The 15,829-nt window shown below is 43.4% G+C and overlaps 1 protein-coding gene across 1 annotated transcript in view; it reads left to right on the top strand.

Moving 5' to 3' along the window:
* LOC147731271 (transient receptor potential cation channel subfamily M member 8-like) overlaps positions 1 to 15,829 on the top strand; it is a 416,422-nt gene that overhangs the window by 77,937 nt on the left and 322,656 nt on the right. The gene's annotated exons all lie outside the window — the stretch shown is intronic.

Genomic DNA, 15,829 nt, shown 5'->3' with positions numbered 1-15,829 from the left:
ACAACCTACATCAGTTGGGCCTTGTGCCCACAAATGTTCTGGTACATTTTTCAATCTGACATCAAAATCTCGTAATACATAGTGACCCTTAAAGTCACGCAAAAACAGTCTAACTCCTTCCGGAGAACAACATATCACTGCTCCTAGAGCTTTTAGTGTCTTGATACCTAACAAGTTTTCTGGACACGATTTCGTGAGCAATAAGTCTGTAGTACGTGACAATGGACCAACTGCTAGGGGAACAGGTTTCGATACTTCATTAACAATAGGCTGTCCTGAAAATCCAAGGGAAACATTCTGTGAGCCTGAGAGGGGTGCCCCTGGAACCTCGTCATGACTTATTGTTGTTCGACTTGCCCCTGTGTCAATCAAAAACTTTCTATCTTTTCCTAATACTTGACTATGTACATAAGGACCCTCTTGATCTACAGGAACTTCAATGAGAGGCAAGCCAACCTCCCTCTCTAGGCTGTTTCATGAGTATCGCTGATAATCGGGGTAATCAGACTGTGCATACTGGTACATCTGCTGTGATACTTGCTGTGTCGCGGCAATGGGTTGTGGATGTGGTACCGCTACTGTCTGTACTGTCTGTTGTGGCGCAGGCATAGGCGGTACGTTCTGTGGAATATGTTGCTGGACCTGATGTTGGACCTGGTCCTGTCTAGGCTGACGTGGTCTCTCTTTAGTTTTACCTGTTGCTATATTGTGTTTCAGAACTGTACATTCATTCACATAGTGACCTGGCTGTTTACAATAGTTGCAGGTCCCTTTAACGGGAGCCGCCGTATTATTAGACTGTGTCATACCCCTTTTCTGACCGTCAGCTGGAACTGACTGAGCAACTAAGATTTTCATTTTCGTGTCTTTCATACGTCTCTGTTCGTGATCTTGTTCTTCCCTAATTCTATTCTGGTGGTACTGTAACATTTGTAACATTTGGGAAGGCGTATTTGCTTGCCATGTGCTTTCGACTTTCAAAACACGGTTCTTAACTTGAGGCAGGGAATTCTCGACTAGTTTTGATACAAAGAGGTGTGGGTATGACTCGCTACTTGTTTTCAGACCACTGTTAATAATAAAACATTTCTCGAATCTAGAATAAAAATCACTAGTGTCTTCATCGTGTTTCTGCTTACAGGCTGAGATTGCGTCCCAGTCTTCCTTTTTAGTCGCTAACAGTCTAGGCAAAACCTGTACTAATAAACCTGGTAATGCTTTAGCTTTATCCCCAAGGCCTAACCCTGGGGTACGACCTCTTTCTTCGACTTCTAATGCAGCCCAATCAATCTTTTTGTCTCCCACCTCCCATTCTTTCTCCTTTAGTTTCTCGTAAATTCCTGCAGGCAACAGTACTTTTAACATTTTCATAATATCTGAATACGTGTAATCGCCCATGAGTAACATATCTTTAATTTCTCGGTGAAAACCTGCAGAGTCTTTATCATGACTGGGCACTATTTTCTTCATTTCCAATAATTCCATTTTAGTTATGGGTGTGTATACATACACACGTGTAAGGGTATCATCAGCATTCCTGACTGGATGTACTTCTCGTAAAGGATTCTGTCTGTCGAAGTAAAACATTTTTCTTTCTGGGGGTGGTGGAGCTGAAATAAACTGTGGTTTCAGGAAGGCACTATATTTGTGTCGATGTTCTAGAATTTCTTTAATTAAATCAGTACCTAGGCCTCTCCATCTATTCGAGAGTAGCTCTATTAATATATCCGGTAAGGGACCTGGATCAGAATGTTGGCTTTTGAACAACGTAATGAGATGCTGAATCATGTATACACCAGCTAATTTCTGTTCATCAGGGGAGAGGTTCAAAAATGTCTGTGCTACTGCATCATCATTATATGTACTAGAATTGTCAGCCCATTGTACTGCGGACCGGGCTAGTTCTTGTTCATCCATGGAATTGAGTACATGGTACCCCATTCGATCTTGGAGTATTTTATCGGTAGCCTGAAACATATGTTCAGGGGAACTCGGATTTGATATAGCAGAGAGAAAAAGTCTTTTGCTTTCTGGACGTATTGTTTTCTTAAGGTATCTTCCCTTACCTACATATGCTATCATCTCTTTGTCTGACTGTTGCGAGGTTTCTGCTAGATCCTCTATATCATCCTCCTCTTGCGAGGAAGTTGGATCGTCTAATTCAAGTTGTTCTTCAGGTGCTCGCTGGGCATGTATTTCTATTATTTCTTTACGGATCTTTCTAACCATATGATGTACACTGTTCTCCTTATCATGTTTACCCTCCGCCATATTCTGGCTCCATCTAGTCAGTCTATTCATCTCACTTTGTGGAAAACCTGCCTGATCTTGTTCTCTTATTAAACAATTAACCAAAAATCGCATTATTAAACCTTTATTCTCAACTTTCTGACGTGACATGGCTTCAGCAACAGACTCCGGTCCTTCTCCTGTTCTAATAAAATAATACAATTTGTCTAGATGTTCTGGCATTCCTGGTAGTAATATCAAATAATCTGTAACGCGCCTCAAACGTAGGGACGCTAACAACATGGGCCCTGTCGTACCAGGCACTGGGTCATATCTGCAGTCTGTAAGTTCTCTTCTAAGTTGTTCGGCCGGTGCACCTTTAGGTGTCCGAGCCTTTGCTAACTCTCTCATTGTCACTCGGTGTAACAGTGGGGGTGTTTGATAACCTCCTGTAGCACCTCCTGCACCGGAGGCTTGAGCATAACCTGGCTGTAGGGTCGGTACCTGCTGTAGCTGGGTTGGATCCTGGACCACGCCAGTCCCAAAAGGATTTAATGGATGCAATTGTTGAATACTGGGGGAAACAACGGGAGCGGGTGCGGGTAGCGGACCTGGAGGGATCTGCTGTTGCGGACCTGGGGGCTGATGATCATGGGGTAGGTGGACGTCAGCAGGTGCAGGTGGTGCGGGTACATGGGCAGGTGCAGTAGTATATGTAGGAGCTACATCATCCAAGTAGGACGAAATAAAAATGTCTGCTGCGGTCTTGTGACGTAATTTAGTCGGAACCAATGGAGCGGGCAGATCTTTCGGTATTTCCGGAGTGGCTTTAGGTAAACCCTCGGCCAAAAGAGGATACATACCATTCACAAGAGTGTTTCGTTGTCGGTCTACTTGTTCTGCTTTAACTCGTATTCCTTCTTCAACTAGTACGTTTTCTCGAGCTTTATCTGAATCTTCTCTATGTTTTTCTGCTTTTCTAAATTCTTTCTCTGTACGTCTATGCGATTCTTTACGCCACAATTCTATGGCGTCTTTCTGAGATTGTCTGGCCTTCTTTTTCCATAGCGCTTCTTCTACTCTCATGATGCAATCTGCATCCCATGTCCCTGTAACGGGCCATCTATATTTCTCGTCTAGGTTCTTAGTATAATCGACCCATAAATCTAGATATAATATGGCATCTAAGCCGTGTTTATGGTACATAAAATTTCCAGGAGTGTCCCTAGGTGGGATAGGAATCGCTTCCTCTAGTATCCCTTTCCTAGTTCCTAACTGTCTTAACTTTGAGAACAATGGCATCTTGATACCTTGGCACTTGATACTTACTCGAACTTGAACACAATTTTTTTTTTTACACAGAAACACAGTAATGTAGATCAAACAGTCACTCATACCACGACATTAATCACATAGAAACATTTTGAACACATATTGACTATACATGAATTCTATAACGAAAACAAAATCGAACCGTTGAAGACACGAATTACTTGATATACTGCTAAACAGTACAGATACACTGCTAAAACAGTGCAGACCGGGTCTGTGTACCCAAACCCGTCTTGACCGGATACATAGTAATGCACCCGTCTAGATGCGTCCCCAGCAACGGTACTCACCGGGAAGCACGGAACGGAAGGCCTCGGAAACTCGTCTGGACTGGACCGGACTGGACTGGACTCGACTCGTGACGTCACAGGCACGTCGGAACTGGTGGGCCTCTAGACACCTCGGACCTTGCTCTCTCGGCTGGGCTCTGGTCGGGATCCTCCGCACTCCTCGACGCCTCGTCTGGATGCTGATCGCAGTCTCCGTCACCTCCGTAGGCCTGAGGGAGATACAGGAAATCCTGCGGGTACGCGTAATTGTCCGTCACGGCTGTGGCAGGGGGCAAAGCTTGCGACGCACCTACCAGCGCGTGGGGTGGGGGAGGGGTCCCTATTCGGGCGCCAAATTAATGTGGTAAATAAATATTTACCGTCGGAATTTCTATGCGGTAAAGTTCAATAAAATAACTCACTCGGAAATGAGAGGCAGAGTCCGTGGTATCTGAGTTATAAGGGTTTTATTCCATAAAATGGAATGGTTCGAACCATGGTATCATGTTCCTTTCACCACTGAGGTTCAGGAAGGGATAGACAATACTTTATTAACAGAGTACAATATATATAGTCAATGCATATAGCGGTGATGGATACAGAAGGCGTAACAGCTGAGAGAAACGAGATAAGAACACATGTGCGTAACAGAAGGCGTGCACGAGGGCGTACACAGAGGTGTGTGCTAGAAACGTCACATGAAAGTGTCACAAGTGGGTGTATACATAGAGGAATCTTGCAATGTCAGCAGAAATCTGTAGCAAGGATGCGCGCGCAGCAGCATGACGTGTGACTGACGTGAGGCTGGAGGGTGCAGGGGACTTGACATTTAGCACTAGAGGAAAGAGACAGAAGTCTGGCATGTCAGATCGACTCGTTCCTAAATCATATCTGATATCTTGTGTTTGGGGAACTATATTATCTAGAAGGAAAGGTCTCTTGGGCAGAGGCTACTCTATACTGACTATTAATGCGTGCATATGTGACTACGTGTCTGCGTGTAATGCGAGGGGCCATGGGCCTACCATGGTCACAGGAGCAATGAATTACTTGCATGGAGACAGAAAAGCCGGGCCCTTTGCTCTGCAGCCGGGGATTGTTTATCTATTCTGCTAGACTGGAATGTGTTTGAGGAGCTGAGCTCGGCTATACTGATAACTTGAAGGCAAAATACTGTCTTTGGCAGGCAAGCAGGCCGAGCCGGGCACCGCTCGCCACGCAGGGAGTAGGACAGAGGTCAGGGATGTATCCCACGTTGTAGCTTTCAGGAGGCAGAGAGCAGAAAGGGCTCGATGGCAGAAATCAGGGCCTAGCTCTGCAGGGCTAGGAAAACGTGAAAAGTGCACCATGAAAAGACGTTGGCAAGGCATACTTAGGAACTGAATCATCAATCCATTCATGGTGGATCTGAAAGAGGACATGTTAACGTTGGACGCAAATGTATTTGCGTCTTCATAGCTGGTCGAGGAGGGAAGTTACATGCACTTTAAGCTCGTACATGGAGACGGTGGGGTACACGTTAGGGGACATTTCTTGACCATAAAATTCAAATTACCTCAGGCTACATAACATACCCAAGCACTCTCCTGCTGAATACATTGGTGACTTTTGTTCTTTGTGTGATGCTTAGAGTTTTCGAAATCTCTATGACTTTTTTAATGTATCATTAACTGCATCACCCATGCCTCGAAAATTGTTCTAGGGCCAGCCTCCCTGACAAAGTTGTTAGAGTGCGCGGTCCACGAGCCAGTGACCTTACTGGTAATACAGCAATGGATAATTATTTTGAGAAGCAAATTCTCATTATGGCTAAAATCAAAGTGCCACTAAACAATATATGTTTTACTTAATGTAGAATTTTATTACAGAATCAAAAAATTCTATTTTACACCGGAAGTGGCATTTATGTTCTCTCAATCATCAATGCATGAAGATGGAAAAAATATAAAATTCTCAATCTTTGCCAAGACGTGAATGCAGAATTGGACTTAGGTAACCCAAAATCACTCCAAAATAGCAATACGAACAAGCAGATGCCCAAGTCGTTTTTGTTTTTAGATACAATATATTTCCTTGAAGATTTGTTAGAGTAGCAATTTCTTTAAGCAAGACTTCCAACAAGTATAGGTATGCAATTCAATGTGATTATTCAGACATAAGGGCCTCATTTTGATGTCGGTCGGAAAGTGTCATCTTCAGTTTCAGTCATCTTCTGTTTCACTTTCGACTGCCGTATTACAATGACGGCGGTTGGAAGTGAAACCAGTGGGTCATTTCGGCTGGCTCCCGATAGGCAGTCGGAACTGGCACGTGACGTAATCCTTTAAGGATGGCGTTTTTCGCCGTTGGGATTACAATGTCAGTTTCCCACTGGCTTTTCATGTTGGGTTTTCTGACATGAAAAGCTTGTTGGAAAGCTACTTTGGGGGCCCCTAGCAGGGCTCTGTTCTCCATGTGGCCTCAGGTTGGGGGCCGAGGGGGCACCTGTGGTGCCCCCTGTAAATCCCTGCACCTGCTGAGTTCTGCAATGGTTGTTAAAGGCCCTATTTCTGAGTTATTGACGAGACACAGACATGGACTTATAACAGAGGAGAGGACCTTTAACAACCATTATAGCCATAGGTAGAAGGGCTAAACTGCTGTTAGAATATTCCAACCACTGGGGTTAAAATGCTCTAAAATAAACCGTGGGGAAACAGAAAGACAAGCATTGGAATGTTGGAGCAGAAGGTTTATATCAGCAATTATTAGCACTGACTGAGCCACTTTAATGTCTTCACTAGAGCTCTCTACATTCCAATGTTCTAATATAGCCTTATAGCCCGGACTAGCGGGCTATTCCGGCTATTAAAGGCCTGCTCCCACGTTAAAGGCCCGGTTTTAAATCCCCTTGAGCTCCTAGAGGCCTTTGTAAAACATTGCAATGTTGCTCTGCGGGCCTTTACCGGCCAGTAGAAGCATGGAGCACTGCATTGATTGCAATGGAGCTCCCAACATTCCAATGTTAATATGGCCTTACAGCCCGCCGTAGAGGTCTATACCGGCCGTTAAAGGCAGTTTCAGTATTGAGGGCCATTAAAAAGGGAGCAGGACTTTAATGGCTAGTATAGCCAATCTACAAAGGGCTTTAAGGCTTTTAGAACATTCTGCCACTAGAGGGCAGAATGCTCTAACAAACAAAACAAAGGCCTCTCAGAGGCCAGTGGGGGGTGGGGGGTTAAATCCCCTCAGGCTCCGAGAGCCCTTTGTTCACAGCAACAGCTTTAAACAAAAGCAACATTGGAATGTTGCTCTGCAGGCTTCTACCAGCCCGTAGAAAGCCAGAGCTCTCCATTGTTTTCAATGGAGTGCTCCACATTCTAATGTTCTAATTTAAACGTTATTGCCTGCATCTGTGGGTAATAACAGTAGGTGATTACAGCCCAGGTGAGAGCACATTATGGCGGTGGGGTAATTAACAGCAGTTATTTCCCAGCAGATGTGAACGATATGTCTATTAGAATCCTCCGCCCACACACACACTAAAACTGGAGCGCTTGAATAGTAGGAGCAGCCTCTCACCACACTTGGCTCTATCCTCCCATGGCGCGTGATGTGTCTTCTAATCAAGCTACCAGTAAACAGATGGCTGTTTGGGCTCCTCCTTTTGCTTTTGGTGAGAGGGAGCCCAATCAGCCAAAAAAATGTAAAAAAACCTTTGTTTACGTGTTTAGGTCTCGCTGAGTCAGCGCATGCGCTGCTTGGAGAGACATTTAGTAGGTGAGTTTTAAAAGTGCTACTGGCCGGCCTAGCGCTTGCGTTCACGCGAGCGTGCGTGCGCGCAGCTGCCATCTGTCTTTTACGGGTCACACTCGGCTGCACGTCTTTCTCTTTGATCGCGATCGCGCTTTCTGTCAAGCCTCATTTGGCACACACGTGCGATCGCTTTTAAGAGCTTTCTTTCATATTCCTTTACTTTTGCGAACATTTATCATCCCCTTTAATGCCCTGGTGGCTGTCGGCTGTCCGGAATGACTAGCGTTTAACTCTTGTTTCTTTTAGCAGTGCAGTGAGTCCGTGCTTTCTTGCTCTCTTCCTTTTGTACAGCTTCCCCGTCAAATAACACCCTTGTCTGTCTTGTCAGTTATTCTGCTGGTAACTGGTGTGTTCATGGAAAAGGCTAGTCGTCATAGATCAAATTTCTACTTCAGAGTTAATTTTCACTGGAAATATCCCTCTTATAGAAAGTGTTTACGCCATGAGACTCTGGCCTAGTTTCAAAGGCAATGGCCGATCTTCAAAGAACCTTTTATGTTACGCTGTGTCACTTCTCAGATTCAGGAAATCATGGCACAGTAATACTATCTGGGGAAAACACCATAACACATGGTTTGGCCGCCCCCACCTGTTCGCGCACCATTACATCCCTATTACTCTTTTTCACTGTTTGAAATGCGGGATACAGTAACAGTGCACTTTTCCACCCGATCTGTCAGGTCTGTACACATTCTGCACATAACTCGTAATACCAGTTCAGACCTAAACACCCATTTCAGTTTGAGTTGGCATTACTGACAAAATCATAACAAAGGCCTAGGTCTCAAATAACTTTGGACCATTGTGGTGACTAGAATTATTTTCAAAGTAACTTGGATCACGTAATAAGCTAAGTATTCTTGTCCCCATAGGAGCAATGGCTATTCTTGGACATCATGTGCTCTTTTCTCTTTCAGGAAACGTTCTTGAATGTTGGATGCCATTGTAGCTCATGGTAATTAGCATGACTGATGCTCAAGTTAGTTCTCAGGAGAGGCTAATATGTCTGGAATTATCCTTTTCCTTAAAAATGCTACTTCCCATTCTGGTTATTGACAGTAAACTTCTTAGGCCATTTTCTTAAGACAAATGGCCAGCTGTAGCGGAGCATGCTGGTTCACCCTACATGAACAGACATTGGTTTTTAAATGCCATTTTCTACCATGGAAAAATAACCAGTTTTTGTTTTTTAGAGAATGCTTATACCAAATGAACGAACAGACTCTGAGCTTTCAATGTTATGTGCTCGAATGGCAGTGGCCCCATTTCACTGAGAATGCAGGTGTCCTGCAATGTATTGGACCACGTTGAAAACATTCCATTATTTTACTCTTATGAGAAGAACATGCATACATGTGTCTTTAATGCCACATAAATCGTCCCGAATAACCAAATAAACGCATGCACATTTATTCCTGTTGATGCCAAGAGTAGATGAACATCTGGAGTTGAAATGGAAAGGAAACAACTAGACAATGGGGAGGAGACTGAGGGAAGAAATACACATTTGCATCTTGTATACACATCCAGAATTGTGTACTTGGTGGAACTGTTGTGCACGAATTCTGGAAATTTATGACCAGCTTAGATTTCTAAAGTATCCTCCTGGGATTCTTTTTGAATCCCTGACAATTGCAATATTTGCTCTAAACACAGTAATCTTATGGAAGCAGATTTTTGAATGGTCACTATTGCTAAATTGTGAATTTGGCCCTGTATGACTCAAGGAGCTCAGTCAGTGTCCCCAAAATTCCCACATGGCCATTATTCCAAACTTGAATGGCACCTTTCTTGTGATTCTGATGCATCCTAGAAATTACCTCCATTGCTTCCTCTCTCCTAAGGTGCCCCAAACCATGTCCCATCTCAAATTGTCATCTTGGAGTGCCCCTGGATTTCAAATTATTGTACCACAGTTATGTGGTAAAGGATTTTTCACACCCACTGTTGCAACAAAAACTCTAAGTGCACCCCAAATAAACAATTCAAACCCCCTAGTCTCAGATTCATCCTCTGCCTCCCCAACACCAATTGTGCCCAGTGACATGCCCCATATTTTCTCACCTACAGTTGTCCTCAAGTTAACCCCAGGGGACTTTCTCATTTTTAGCAGTTTCCTCTTCTTTGTAGTCCCCATCCCTCAGGTTCTCCCACAATGTATTTCTCATTAGAAGCCAGAACTTTGTTCCAGATGCCTCTTCTCACTGTGCCCACACCTCATGGTCTTCAATAAGTGTCTCTAGGGGCCCACCATATGAGAATAACGTGCTCCATCCACATGCGCTGCTTAATTGGCTTAACAGTGACAACTCCACTCTCGCTTCATATGTCCTTCCTCAATGCCAATTTCCCTGTTCAATGATTATTAGATTTATAGAGAGCCACAATGCCCCAAGAATTCCTTGCACTTAGGAAACAAACTACTTTAATGACTGCAGTCCTGTACTTGGAATGTATGGTCTGATGCGTTCTTTAAAATATGCTGGTACTTTTTAGGTCGAGTCTAGAGCAGTGCATGCGCTGCTTGCTCGACTTTTAGTAAAGGGGTAAATTAAAGTGCTACCAGATGCTGCCATGGCCGGCCTGGAGTTTAGCGTATGCGCGCGGGCGCGTGCTTTTGCGTGCCTCTCTCCGTGCTTCACTTCACTCCCCCTCCCCCACCACAGATCTCGTCACTCTGCTGGCCTCATTAAGTGCATCGCGATCACTTTCACTTTCGCACACAACTCCCGAGCTTCTCTTGCATTTCTTCCCCCACTGTTCTTCCTTTAATTCCGGCTGCTGCGTCCGCTCTTGTTTTCGCTTACCAACAATCCCCCATACTTCTCTTCACCAACTGCTTCTCCCTCTCACCTTGCGTCTCTTTCACTGCTGGTTTCTCTCGTCCTATACTGTTGCTCTTCCCTGCTATCACCTCACTAAGGTAATAGGTGCATCTGTCCATCTTGTTTTTCTCTCTCCTTTCCGTTGCTCTCCCGCTTGCTGTTTCTGCCCCCCTTCTGTTTGTCTCTCCCTGTTGTCTCTTCTTTTTCTACCCCCACTTCTGTTTCTCCGCATTTCCCTCTACTCCACCCCCAGAGGTCAGTGTTGATTAGCTGATACCAGGGTATCCAGATGCCCATCAAACCTGTGCCTCCAGTCTATGGGCGCCCTCCCAAAGGGTACCATCAATGGGAGTACTAAGGGATGAGGACCACGATGGGGCAGTGGCCGTCAAACTCAAGGCCACGCCCACCGCCTTCATGTAAAGAAATGTCATCGGGCCTCAGAATGCTAAAGGTATTTTTTCACAATTATTCCAGATAATTGGCATTTTATATATGCACTTAAAAAACAGAACGTTACCGTTTTCTTCTAGTATACCTTATAAAATGCTCTTGAATACATGATTGCCAGCACGCTGTGAGCAGTCGGAGCTCCCTAAAGTGAAAATATATCCACAGTGTGAGGCTTTATCAGAAAGAGAGGAGGGGGCTTTGAGGTTTATTTGGGACCCACCTACCCCGCTTTGAAACCTACTCCCGGCCAGGACTTGAGTGACAAAAGAGGTTCCTTGTGGCCCATTACAGAGTGGACCGCCGCCACTCTGTTATTGTCACTTAGAACACAGTACTGTTTTCAGCATAAAGCCCCCTCCCCCTCACATCTATTTAGACACCCCCAAAATTATGAAGATCTCTGAAAGTCATCCACAGCATTTCTCTATGGGGTGGGCTTTTTCTTTATTCATTTATAATGTTTCTATTGTGCTGCAGCACTTACATGGGATTATGCACTTTACACACAACTCTAGAGAAGACTATATACGGAAATGGCCAAAAAAGAAAGTAGCAGGTGAATGATAAATGTAAATATATGAATAAGTCACGTGAAAGGGGAGGAGTAGAGCGGTAGAAATTGAAAATATAGAGCTTCAACTAAATGTGTGTTACTAGACAACCATCTTCCTGCTAAAAAAAGGTTTGATCCCGATTTATCAACAAACCCACTACCTGATTCAATGTATTTGCCAACAGTGTTACTATTTTATAATCAGAATTTAGCAAACTGATTGGTCTGTAAGAGTTTACATTTTCCTACTGTTTGTTCTTTTGGAGGAAGCGTACAACAATCACATTATTAACAAGTATTGGCATAGCCAATAGGTTTCGCGTTTGAGACCTTGTAAGTGTTTAGCCATGCAACAATTGATGCTGTTGCAGGAAGGATATTGTGCTGCATAACTAAATACTTATAAGGCCCCAAAGGCGAGACCTATTGGCTATGCCAATGCTTGTTTTTACTTTTCTCTGGCTGATTGGACTTGAAGGGAACTTATGTGCTTATAATGCTGTTCTGAAACTGAAAAGGTAAAAGTGCCTTCAAGGGAATTTATTTAGTATGTATTTTGTAATTTGTGATGGCTTTAAAAGGATGAATTCATAATCCTTAATGTGAACAAATCGAGTGCTATTAGACTCTAATTCAATGTAAACTCAATTTTAACAGGACACAACATATAAACAAAACACCAGGTGTATTAGAAAAATAGATTTTTATCAAAAGGAATTTTAAAGGATGCACTTCATATACAGATAAGTAAACAAACAAAGAATAGGTCTGTGGGTACACACAGAAATAAACCAATACATGCCTCAACAGAACCTAAAAGACATCTATCCCCAGTCACATTGAATAAAACAAGATAGGGATAAGATGTAGGGTCGACGTTTCGGTTTCCTAAGAGTTATTTGTAGAAACCATCTTCAGGACTGCTGTCAATTGAAATCTGTACAGAGATATTGTAATCTATTCAACGTTTTCAGCACCCTCTTAGCATATAGAGCAGGTAGTGGACTTTGCTGTGCTAATGTTGGCGTTTTGAGGTATGCAATCGCCCGATGAGCTGTAAGTCATCAAAAAAGTGAATTAAATCACAACTCCAAGTTAGAGGATAAATCTTTCCATATGTAGGTGGTCAATTTCAGACCAGATAATTCGACAACCATACGGTGGTAATCTATTTAAAGTAGCAAGCAAAGATTGTATTGTATCAACCTTTGGGACCAGTATAAATGCCGAGCCGAGTCAGAAATTATCTTGCCGCATGCAGTAAATTAATTTCAAAGCGAATTTCGGTCCCGAATCGACTGCACGTCGCGCGGCATTCTGCTTGTTACTAGTTTCTCGCTCCATGACTTGGTGAATCTCCGCTTTGAAATTAATTTTCTGCATGCGGCAAGATAATTTCTGACTCGGCTCGGCATTTATACTGGTCCCAAAGGTTGATACAATACAATCTTTGCTTGCTACTTTAAATAGATTACCACCGTATGGTTGTCGAATTATCTGGTCTGAAATTGACCACCTACATATGGAAAGATTTATCCTCTAACTTGGAGTTGTGATTTAATTCACTTTTTTGATGACTTACAGCTCATCGGGCGATTGCATACCTCAAAACGCCACCATTAGCACAGCAAAGTCCACTACCTGCTCTATATGCTAAGAGGGTGCTGAAAACGTCGAATAGATTACAATATCTCTGTACAGATTTCAATTGACAGCAGTCCTGAAGATGGTTTCTACAAATAACTCTTAGGAAACCGAAACGTCAACCCTACATCTTATCCCTATCTTGTTTTATTCAATGTGACTGGGGATAGATGTCTTTTAGGTTCTGTTGAGTCACGTATTGATTTATTTCTGTGTGTACCCACAGACCTATTCTTTGTTTGTTTACTTATCTGTATATGAAGTGCATCCTTTAAAATTCCTTTTGATAAAAATCTATTTTTCTAATATACCTCGTGTTTTGTTTATATGTTGTGTCCTGTTAAAATTGAGTTTACATTGAATTAGAGTCTAATAGCACTCGATTTGTTCACATTAAGGATTATGAATTCATCCTTTTAAAGCCATCACAAATTACAAAATACATACTAAAATAAATTCCCTTGAAGGCACTTTTACCTTTTCAGTTTAATTACCCAAGCCCTCAAGGGTTTATTTGGGTCGCTCACTTTTTGTTAATCGTTCTGAAACTGAGTCATTAAATGAGGGAATTAAACACTTCAGAGGCAGGGTCGGACTGGCCTACAGGGCAACCAGGCATTACCCAGTGGACTGGTCTTGCAGAACAGTATGTATGTGTGTTGTTTTTTTAGCAGTTTGTGAGCCTGTTTTTTGACCAGGTGAGCTGGTTTTTACTGTTGATTTCCCTGATATAACCACAAACTTTGCCTGTAGAAAACACAAATGCATGTAGCCTCCCATACCTTGCAAAACACTCATTCAGTGTTGGCCTGATTCACAAACAGCATCCGGCACCCGTTGCGGGGGCTCCTCAGTTGTGGTGGGTATCAGCATTTGTGGCGGGGTCTCCTCACTGCAGTTCTCATTGTACAGATCCGGCCACTAGTGCAGAGATCCCACCACGATTGCAAAGCCTCCACCATGCCTGCAAAGGCTCTTTGTTAAATGGGGACCTTTGTCTTTACTAAGTCTAAATTGTCCGGATTTGCAAATGTGGGCCACTCATTTAGCTATCAGGAAAGTGGTCACTATTATTTTGGTACCTGGGCCTAATTTTTGACCCAGTGTGATCCTGTAGAGAGGCTAAACAAAGTCTGAAATCTAAAGATAAAGAAAGATCTGATCATTATTCCATTTAATGAAAGATTATAAAACATGGGGGCAAATTTATCAAAAAGTCACACAACCCAACGCAGCAAGACAACTTGCTGAACTGCGTTGCATTACTGCAAAAAGCAGAAATGCACCATATATACTAAGATATAATGTATTCCTGCTCTCTCTCTGCACTGGTGCACTGATTGCTGCCTAGCACCAACACTGTACCCTAGCGTCATGGTGCAAAGGGCCTAATTTACAGGCAGGATTGTATTTCTGCAGGGAGGCACACCATCTTGAGGCCGCGATATGCTTGGTAGGACTGCTGCGGTCCCGCCAAACATATTATGAGTTTCCGATCTGCCGCAGTTTTCATGGCGGTTCCACCACCATGAAAACCATGGAGGAGAGGATAAAAAGGGGTCCCAACATGGCCTTCAGTTGTATCTGGGTCTGGTTATGCACGTAGGGGGGCATATATTGTGCCCCCCGTGTGCATGCACCCCAGTACCTGCAGGACATGGACTACAGCAGGTACTGATTTTTACGTTCCCATTGCGGTGTCTATTTCATAGGCACCGCTGTGGGAACGACAAAAAACTGCACCCCAGACCAGAAGAAAACTCCTAATCTGGTGGGTGGTTCAACCACAGGTTTGGCAGAGCGAGAGCAGGTAGTCCTGCTCCTGCCCCACCAAACTCAAATCAGGCCCTTAGTATTCGCTCTTGAAGTTGAAAATCTTGGCTGCATTGGAATGTTTGATGTACGTTACACATTCAACAAATGTTAAATCTGTGTGGCTCATTTTCATTGATGTTTTACCTTATCTTATCACTACATCTCAGTTCCATGTAAGTACGTTTGTGATGACTTTAAAGCTTGTATCTGGCTACTCACTGTTTGTCGCTATTTAAAAAATCCTGTATGACATTGTGAATTATGTTCATTTCTTCTTTAATAATCGTTTTAAAAAGTGGACAGTTTTAGACAAATATATTCTACATTAAGTATATGCTAATAAACATAAAGGGCCTGTGAAAAGTTTTGAAGAATGCTTGAAATCACTCATTCAGGAAGTTCTTGACAAGAAAGACATACTCTTTAAACAAATCTCATTGACATCCTGGGCGTTTTGGATTTTCGGACGCACTACAAGCCAGAAGAGTAAAGCAAGACTTATAAACCAAAGTTCTGTCATCTAGAATGCATTTCGGAAAAATGGCAAATTCTCCCACAGTGGAAACCAATGAAAACAATGGTCCTTTTCTGGGTGCCAGTAATGACCTAAATTGAGAGCCTTGACTGCTGTTTGAGTCCTACTCAGCGGCGGCTCCTTTGCAATGGCGGAGGAGCGTCGCTCCACTGGCTCAGAGCCAGCAGCTGAAAAATAAAACAATATTGAAACTGCCCATGAGATTAGGAGTTTTCTCCTGGTCTGGAAATATTTTAATATTGTTTTATTTTCCAGCTGCTGGCCGAGCCAGTGTGTGAAGGGCGAGGCCGGGCCGGGGTCACAGGGAGGAGTGGTTGTGCACTTTTAAGTGCACATGTCTGTTTGGCTGGCCATCTGAGGGCGGCCAAACAGACATACA

This window comes from Lissotriton vulgaris, chromosome 2_1 (genome assembly GCF_964263255.1).
Source record: "Lissotriton vulgaris chromosome 2_1, aLisVul1.2, whole genome shotgun sequence".
NCBI lineage: Eukaryota > Metazoa > Chordata > Amphibia > Caudata > Salamandridae > Lissotriton > Lissotriton vulgaris.
Note: the sequence above shows the minus strand (reverse complement) of the source record. Positions and strands in the feature narration are given on the sequence as shown.